This window comes from Anser cygnoides, chromosome 1 (genome assembly GCF_040182565.1).
Source record: "Anser cygnoides isolate HZ-2024a breed goose chromosome 1, Taihu_goose_T2T_genome, whole genome shotgun sequence".
Classification (NCBI taxonomy): Eukaryota; Metazoa; Chordata; class Aves; order Anseriformes; family Anatidae; genus Anser; species Anser cygnoides.
The window spans coordinates 115,558,296-115,567,687 of NC_089873.1; the positions used below are offsets into that span (position 1 = coordinate 115,558,296).

Sequence of the window (9,392 nt, forward strand, 5' to 3'; positions counted from 1 at the left end):
GAAACCACTGAAAAGTGTGTAGATTTCTGGGAAGCTCTGGAGCATGAATAGAGACATCCTAGAGCTATATCTGGAATCAGTTTATGATCTCTTTACAGGTCCCTAGAGAACAGAAGAAAGCAGATCTTTTCTTTATCTACTTGAGCCAGACAAAAATGTAGTTGTACAGAAACAGTAAATCAGTGGCAATTACTGCCACTTGTAGCAGTAGTCTTCTGTACCTGCCAACATCTGTGTGTGGTGCTTGGTGGTAGGATGTGTACAGAGCAGACAGCTGGGCATAGCTGTCTTCCTACTCCTGTTTTGTCTTGTTGATATGGTGAAGGCTGTAGATTCTCAGTCTGTTGGGATTCAAAGAATCGGGCCTTTCTCTGATACTGCTTGTCTGGTCCATAACTCCCTACAACACTAAGGCTCCCATATGGATTTCTTTCACCTTCTGTTTTAGCTCCATACTCTGCAGATTGCAAATAAGCCTGTTAAGTCTCCTGCAGTGATTGTGAGATACTTTAGCACCTGTCTCCTCACACTTGCCTACTGCAATGATATGTCTCACACAGTAGTGCTGCTGCTGCTACCTTTCCTTCCCTCAGGGCTCCCATCCACACACTCTTGACCAACAGCTCTGCAGTCTGTCCCCCAGCTGCACCTGGTGCGTAAGTACATATGGGCAGGAGAAACTGTGGCACTGTGCTCCATATGTCCCTGCACTCCCCTCCAGCAGGCAAACCCTACAGCCTCCTTGCTCATGTAGTAGATATGATCTCCCATTGCATGACTGGACACCCCTGGTCTGTGGTCCCATGTGTAAATCTCATATTTTGGCACTGAACTGCCCGGAGGAATCTGCAGAAGGAGCAATTGCTCCTGTGGGAGCAGGATGATGTTTTGAAGTATTGGATGATGTTTAACATCTAAGCCTGAAAAGCCTTTAGGAGAAGACATCTTCTAAGAATACAAATTATGTTTATACTTTTAAGCTCCTTCTTTGCCATTCAAAGTGTTTCAAACATGTTATTTAAGTATGGTAACAACCTCTGTGAGCAGTTTGGATATTTATACATCCTGAGGAGCAAAGGTGCAACCTTCCTTTCCCTCCTCTATGTACCTTGTTTGGTAGAAGAGAGAGATTAAAGGATTTATTTTATTTTATTTTATTTTATTTTATTTTATTTTCATAACCAGGGATTTATGTACAACAGCAAGTTGAAAACTGATGATTGACATTACTGGAGAATGGGATAGGGACTGAGTTGCTGGTGGGCTGTGACCTACCATTGTTTGTGGCTGCAGAGATACCCAGGCCCTTTATTTTCCCTGGGGTAAGAGCAGGGTGCAGCCTCCAAAATCATTGACAATGTTCTGTTTGGGGGGAGGCCAGAGAGGCTGAATGGATGTTGTTGTGATGGAGATGTGAAAGAGGGCTAGTATCTCCACAGCTGTCTTGAATTTCTCTGAAGGGACAGTAGCCAAAGTGACCATAAAGATATTAATTTATAACCTCTCAGAACTGACTGGCTGTTTAAACAGTACATATGTTTGCATTGGTTGGGTCTAGGGTCAGAGCATTTATTTTGTACTTTCTTCTCTCCCTCTGAAATGTAAATACATTTCTTCACGTGATGAGTGATTTACTTTAATCCACAAAGGTATTTCTGAAAGGATCCAAACACTTAATTTAAGCACTTGTTGGGTACTGTTTTTCATTTAGCCTTGTGAGTTATACTCCCAAAGAAAGGGGCCAGAATTCTTGAAATGTATTTATCTATCTAATGATGCCTTAGAAAAATATGCCACGTGGAGGTACTGGGGTCGTGTTGACTGCTAAGTGTTGAGAAACTTTACTGATACATCTCTTGGACTGTGAATTTTATATATTGTTCAGAATTCTCTTTTGTTTGCAGTTTACTGCACATGTATTTTCACCTTTGATTAATCTGTGTAAGTATCTCTGAATTTACAGTAGATATACTTTGTTTTTTAAGTAATAACATCTATTGCTTTTCTATAGTGATTGGTTCTTGTACTCATTTATATAGTGCTGACTTTTTTCACAGAAGGGCTAGGCAGCAGCTGTGTGTTCTTTTTTCTTTCCTATTAGATGTTTGAGTGTAAGAAATTGCTAATTAAGTTCCCTATTAGCTAATTTGTTTTGCAATTGAATCTCACTGAGTTTGTAAAAGGTGCTGTTACTTCTGAGAGTTTAGTAAATCAGGTCTTCTCACAATGGTTCAGTTGACTTTAATTCTAGCAAATCAAAACTCTCCTATTCACCAGATGCTTCTTTCTTTGTAATAGCATCTTTACATATAAACCTACATTTTTACATAGTTAATGTATTTGTCTCTGTTTTATTAAGTAAACATCATCTGACTTAATGCTTTTAACTGATATTTTTGCGATTGTGTTCACTTGCCTGAAGTAAAACATAGCGTAAAATAATAATTGTAAATAAGGATGCTGAAGACTTGGGGCTTGTAAAACCAATTGTGCAGTACTTCTGTAATCCTTGCAGGAATCAGCAACGTGTCAGGAGGAACTTTCCTTTCCTATCTAGATGTTTAGAGAGCTCATTTCAGAGTAAACAAGTTAGCCTCAGCCTATTCATTTTGGTAATGCTTTGAGAGGATTGAAAGGTGATTTCTGAAAGGAGAGGAAGATTATTGCCTACTGCAAGAGATCTGACTCTAGCACTGTATATTATCTGTTTAGGAACCAGATTAAGTTATCAAAGAGCAAATCAAATTTTAAATTTAAATTATGAATCAACAAAAGTAAATAGAAGATTAGATTTTTGAAATCTTACAGCAGTGTTCCTCTGACAGAAATTAATGGAAAATGGAAAATCAAATGGAATAATTAAAGCATACTGATGGATTTACAAATCAGAAGCAAAGAGTATTAAATCAGTTTCCTAAATTATTAAATTAAGTCACTAAATTAAAAATACTCAGGTGAAAGATATACTTATCTCTGTATTATGTTATTACCGTCTTTTGATTTTGATCAATTATTTTGTCAACTGCATTAAATCCTGACACCGGTAAATAATTTCTCAGGATACATTCAGATTACTGCTTTGAACAGAAGTTTCTAGGTATTAAGGCAATTAAATGATGACAATGATGATGACTTCATTACTATTGCAACACAAGTAATGATGATATCAGTCCCAAACACAATGGTGTCACTGCTAGTCCTTCCAACAGTAAAATGTAAGAGAAGTAAAGAATTGGTTAAGAATTTTCTTGTGAGATTACCTAGAGATTGTTTGAAAGGAGACGGGGGGCAGAAAACCCGAGGTCTGTTCACAAAGTGTGTTTGTCCATGCTCACCTATATCACTAGCTAGAATATTATGACAATCCCTATTTAAAACAAAATGTGTCCTGGTAGTTCTATCCATGGAAATGATGCATGGTAGCTATCATTTTCATGTATACAGGGGTAACAGATTAAACAAAACATTAAATACGTGACATCCAAATAGAGCATGATGTAGGTGCCAAGCGTAGGCATCTAATGCCATTTGAGACATCATAGGTTGCATGAGGCATCTATCTGTATGTACTGTCTAGGCTACCCACTGAGGCAGCTGCTGGTGGTAATCCAGCCAATCTGAGACACTTGTTTGAGGATGGAATGTGTTGCCTTATGGCATTGTCTAGCTTTCTGTTGACTTTGGCAAGAGTGTGAACAAGCAGCCTAACTTCTAGATGGCAGACATTTGGTGATTTAGAAGACAGCCAGCCTTAACCGCAGAACAAGACAGCTTGAGACGGTCAATGAAGCATTTAAGAATTTTGTCTGTGGAAACTCATATCAAAGAGAAAACACTGAGAAGTTGTTCTACAGTAACACTCTTTGCTTTTAATATGTAATTTTCAAACTTGAACATACTTAATGACTTCCTATGCTGCTCAGTCTTTAAAGGAAGCAAATTTGATTTAGAAATATTTATTTTTTGCAGTATATTCCACTAGGAAGCAGGAAAAGGTACTCTGTGTAGACTAAGAAGTAGGGATGAAGTGAAGGAAGAAAAAAATTATTTAGGGTCTTTGTCCCCTGTGCAAGTACACTCAGAAGCCTGTGGCTACCTTTGAGGTATGTTTATTCAGGTGTATCACATGAAGCTAATTCAATTTGACAACAGTGAAGAACTGATCCCACCTGTCCCAGAAATTAATGTTTTATACCAGAAAGCAAATATTTATGTTCTGATAAGGACTTTGTGATTGAAAAGATTACCTTTCTTTACCTTTTTTGTAAAGGAAAAGTTTTCTTAACAAGAAACTTGTAAAGGCTATCGAAGAGATACTGTAGTGTCTATTGAGGCTATTTTTTGTCCACTCTGGTTGTGTAACCATCTCAAATTAGAACTGTTTCTTTTATCAGCACAGATTGGATGTGTCATAAAATAGCTAAATCCCAGCTGGGTGGTCCCAGCATGGAGCATTTACGCAGTTCTTCAGAAACAGGTAAGATTTGGAACTGCATGGACTCAATACCTGTCTTGTCAGCATCCATTTTTGGATTACAAGACTTCCTGGATCATGGGGAGTGCATTGCTACTTCACAACAGCTAATGACAGTCTTGTGACTGAATCTAGTTCATCCTTTGGAGATACCTGGTTACAGTGGAAATCCACATTTTTAATTAATGGAAATAGTTTTAATGAAAACCTAGAAACACAAAAATATATTATTTTTGTCACACATCTTTGTATTGGAACTTTCTTTAATAATAGGTATATTTCTACTTAGGCTTACTTGGTGTTGGGTCAGTACAGAGAAAATGTACCTAGAACAATGGAAAACACTTTAGCAGACTGTTCTTCTACTTCCCTTATGTCAGGTGCTTGGTAGAAACTCCATGCCAGCGTGTATAACTTTGGAAAATGAGTTTTAATATGTAAAGCTAGATTTATAATTATACTTTAAAATTGTAAGTGGTGAATGTTCTTGTCTTGTACCTGTTTTATTAAAGTTTAAATAACTAGTAGAAATTCAGCTTTGATATAAAATACTGTACTTCTCAGTCTCAAGCTCCCTATGAAAAGACAGTGAAAAAATAAAATATACTAAGAAAACCATAATTGATAAACATTGTACATGTCACATCTGTGTCTGCTAGCATTTTCAAATAACTTTGACAAGTTAAGAGAGAGAAGCAAACTGCACTTACTAGGATTTTTTATTTTTTAATTTGGTGAGACACTTAGATCAGCCCAGTTATTTCTGAAAAATCCCATGTATGGAAGCTTAGAAGCCTAATTTTAGATCTGTTATTTAGAAAATGAAAATCTGTGTGTATTTAAAAATCTAGTCATTCCATTACTCTATTGAAAGTTTAATCATTTCTATTTTTCACAGTAACTGACTTTATGTCACAAAGAAGGTTTTTTAGTGGGAAAACAAATACGCTTATTTGATTTAAGTATTTCTTTATAAACTTAACTTTTAGTGAAGTAGTAGTTCATATGAGTAAAGGTATATGTTCTGTTACATGTTTGTAGGTTATCAGACTTAATTTAAATATTTTGGTTTTTTTTTTGACTGTAGTAGTACTGTGATATTACCAAGCAAAATCTTGCCAGTAGTGACACTAAAATAAAAATAAGGTTTGTTACATAAAGATGTTAGTCTAAAGTTACAACAGCCGATGAGATGTGATGAAATACAGTACCGAGATGAGTGATGAAAACAAAACAGTAAACATTTTTTTTTTTTTTTCTCAAGATGCAGCTCTTAGCAGAGACTACAATGAAGGAGACTACAGAGTAGCAAGCAAGGCACAACAGTCTCCTTTCTGCCTCACCCAGTCTTTCCTCAGTGCTTCCTGGCAGCTCTTCTTGCTTTGTGACTCGAGTATGAAGAGCACCTCCTTACTCCAGGCTGAGGACCATGGAGTCTTACAAACTGCCTGTTCACCAACTGTTATGAAGAGGGACATTTGACTGTGTTGGAGACAATGGAGGTTGAAGAAACCAATGGCCTTGAGCTCAAGGAGTGGTAGCTGGTAAATTTGTTCTGGGAAATTCTGCAGACACAAGCTTTTGGTGCAGATGGTTTGGGAGGGAACTCCCAAAATGTCTTGTTTTATAAAGAGTCTTAGGAGATCTTCCCCTTCTTTTTAATTTTACTTTTTGTTGTTATTACAAATTTGTGTGAGACTCAAATACATATAACGCACACTTGGAGGAATTAGTTATCACAACATTGTACCCTAACTTCAGCCTGTTGCTACACATAAAATGCTGAACAATGTAAGAGGAAGTGAGGAAAAAGACCAGGTGCTGCTGGGTTTTGAAATGCTATAAAAACTTTACTGGGAAAAAGAAACGGAGTCATTTGTCATGGCTTCTAAATTGATCCTCTCTGCTGTTCAAAAAAGGTATGCAGTTCAGGCTTCGTATATTCAGGTCTAGAAATGTCTATGAGGGCACAGCTACGGCTGGCTGCTCCTGCAGGGCTGGGGAGCTGGATGGGAAGGTGTCACCACTGCTGCCCTTGGGGTGTGAGATCAGCAGGCAGAGCTGGGGCAGCAGCAGGGTCCATCAACTGCCCTTGACATGGTGAGGGGGTAAGCCACAGCCAGGATGCATACTGAGGGACCAGTAGGGAGACAGGGTCAGACCCAGGGCCAGGGCTGGAGACAAAGAGATGATGTGGGGCCAAAGTTTATCCATTGGACAGAGACAGAACCAGAAACAGAGCAGAGGACAGGCTGCAATGTCTGTCATTGCGATCCATCTGGGAGGTGAGCTACTGCAGCACAGGGCTGAGATCCAACCCAGGACGCAGAGCCAGAGTCAGGTCTGGGGACCTGTTGTGTCATTGTTGGGGCAGGCACCGATGTCCCCAGGCTTATCTGAAATGGGGTTCCTGGGCTTTTGGATGTGTGTTCTGTGTGAGTTTGGCTGTCAGGCCTTCTGGGGTACTCAGGGCCATGACGATGACAGGCATCTTACAGTGTGATTCTCTGCATAACTGGTGAGCTAATTTTATTTTTTTTCAGTCTTTGTTCTTTTGTTGTTGAATTTTCTTGGCAGTTATTTCACCCTCTGAAATCACTAAATTTGAATGTTGTTGATCTATGCTGCAAATGAGCGATTAGTGCTTAATGCTTGTCAGATATCACTGTGCATTTATCAGACAATCTATTTAAAATTGAAGGAAGCGGTTAGAGACAAACAAGTAGTAAAATTACCATGTAAAGAACACAGAGTTAATTAATCTCAAAAATTTCCAGTTTATCAAGATAAGCATTTGCAGCAACCAAAGATGTTAAAAAAAAACCACAAAGTTTTTTACAAAATCCCATGGACCAAACATGCCACTGAGAGAGGAGTTGTTGGTTGAAGTATAGTCTAAAGAAATTTGTGATCCTGAAAATGAGACATTTTTAGTGTCATCATTACTACAAATATATAGTTTTGTATTAATTTTCATTCTGTTCCAAGCCTTGTGGTTACTCTTCTTGCAAATGTTATTCTCAGGACTGAATGTGAGCAAAGGGAGTCTTATTCCATCAGCATGTCTGTGATCCAGTGATAGTCAATAGGAGTCTTGGAAAAGGTCAGTCTTGGCCTTTAGCAAGACTACTGACATTCAGATACAATAAAACACTCATGGTTTCTAAAAGCAGTGGAATAAATTGGAGTGATGGGGATAAGAACATTATACTATGAGTTTCAGTGGAAGTTGGGTTGACCTAATATAATAAGTTGAACTGACATACGGCTAGAAGTATGTTGGGATCATTCTCTTGGGCATGAAAATATATGAACACCAAGTTCTGGGGGTGATTCCAAAATGGATAGACAGGGCTTGTGGGATATAATGTCCTTGTTCCTTTTAGGTTATCCACATGGAAAAATCCTTTTTGATGCCAGTCTTGTGCTACTTTTCATCATGTAACATCACTGAGGGCTGACCAGCTGGAACAAGAGTATTGTCAACTTCTAAGAGACTGGAAGAATGAATCCCATTCATTACCAGAGTTGAACACAATTTGGATTTTTTGATGAGTTTTGTAAGAAATGAGGAATGACTAAAAGGCTGAAAAATACAAAACAAACAACAAATCCATAAACAAAAATTTATCACTGCCTAGTGGAAAATGTATGAGCAGGTAGTCTGATTTGCTTGTATGTTGGTGGTTGAACTAGTGGCTAACTGCTTTTATTTTCACCTAGACAGTACCAAACTGTTCGTTTTGGTTGAGGTAAGTCATTCTTCTGAAACTTTATTCTTTCTGACCAGCAACAGTCACAGAGGCATGTCACAAAACCTCATCCATGCTAGTTCCTTCTGTTTTCTTTCTTTCCTTCTTTCTCCTTGAAAGGAAATGCAAACTATGTATTTTTAAATTGGAGATTATCACAGTGACTGTGATCACAGTGGTACACTTTCCCAGTTCACAAATATAGGAGAAGCGTAGCAACTTCTCCCCCTCCTTGCTGATGGTAGTGTGATGAAATGAAATTTTGTCTCTTTTCCCCAGCTCCAGACTTTCACTATCGCTTATGTACAGGGTCTCAGTTTGGTGTTTACCTCATTTGCCCCACACTTGAGAGAATCATGGCTCAAATCCAGTAGTAGTTTCATTTTTGTTTCCTGCGCAGAACAAATGGACATAAACTGTGCCAATTCCAGTTGGATGAGCTCTAGATAGCAACCCAATAAGCTAGAGGTGCAGAGCTAGCAAAATTCACATTAGCAGGGCTTTAGCAACAGCCCCATACCTTAAATTGTATCGTCTTACTAACCTGATGCCACAATTCATCTTCTTTTGTGTGATACAAAATTTATTAGTTTAACATCATGATTTATTTCTGAGGGTGCAAATTTTTGTTTGTACATATGTGAGATGGGATTTTTACTGTCATTTCTTTTTTCCATTAGGAGTCCCTTTTCTTCTGCTGGAGAATTGTGATGATTAAGGCTGGTTAAAAATTTTGACTTTCTTGACCCTTCTTGACCTCAAATTACATTTTAATCTAAATTTTGATGTTTTGCTCAATAGTGCCCAAGAGAGTATTACATTTTCTGCTTTATACTGCTCTTCCATTTTTTTTTCCTTCATGTCTTACAAAATCATGTGTTCTATTTCTTTCTGATTTATTTCTTAATTTACACCACTTGTTTATAAATGCAGGAAAAAAAACTATTTTTTTTTTTTATAGTTTCAGTTTTTGTCAGAATTTCTGTGCCGTGTTTGGGCAGTTTTTCTCACAGAACAAATCCATCTTATTCTTCCTTACCTTCAGATCTGAAATTTTGCACTCATGTTCTGTTAGGTTCTGCTGTACTGCGGGAATATTGGCAGGATGAGATGTGTATTTGAGGTTGTCAGTGAATCTTAGAACCTTTCCAAGGAAGCCTTGGGGG

At 37.9% G+C, this 9,392-nt stretch overlaps 1 long non-coding RNA gene across 3 annotated transcripts; it reads left to right on the forward strand.

Annotated features, from left to right (window-relative positions):
- Positions 1 to 564: 564 nt before the first annotated feature.
- LOC106036061 (uncharacterized) lies at positions 565 to 8,769 on the forward strand. Of its 3 annotated transcripts, XR_001207076.3 has the most exons (4): positions 565 to 652; positions 4,395 to 4,477; positions 5,739 to 6,018; positions 7,861 to 8,769. It is a non-coding gene; the product is annotated as an uncharacterized lncRNA (long non-coding RNA). The 3 variants fall into 3 exon arrangements; XR_010825497.1 differs by lacking the exon at positions 7,861 to 8,769 and having other exon boundaries at positions 5,739 to 7,846; XR_010825499.1 differs by lacking the exons at positions 565 to 652; positions 7,861 to 8,769 and adding an exon at positions 1,705 to 1,941 and having other exon boundaries at positions 5,739 to 7,846.
- The last annotated feature ends 623 nt before the right edge of the window (positions 8,770 to 9,392 follow it).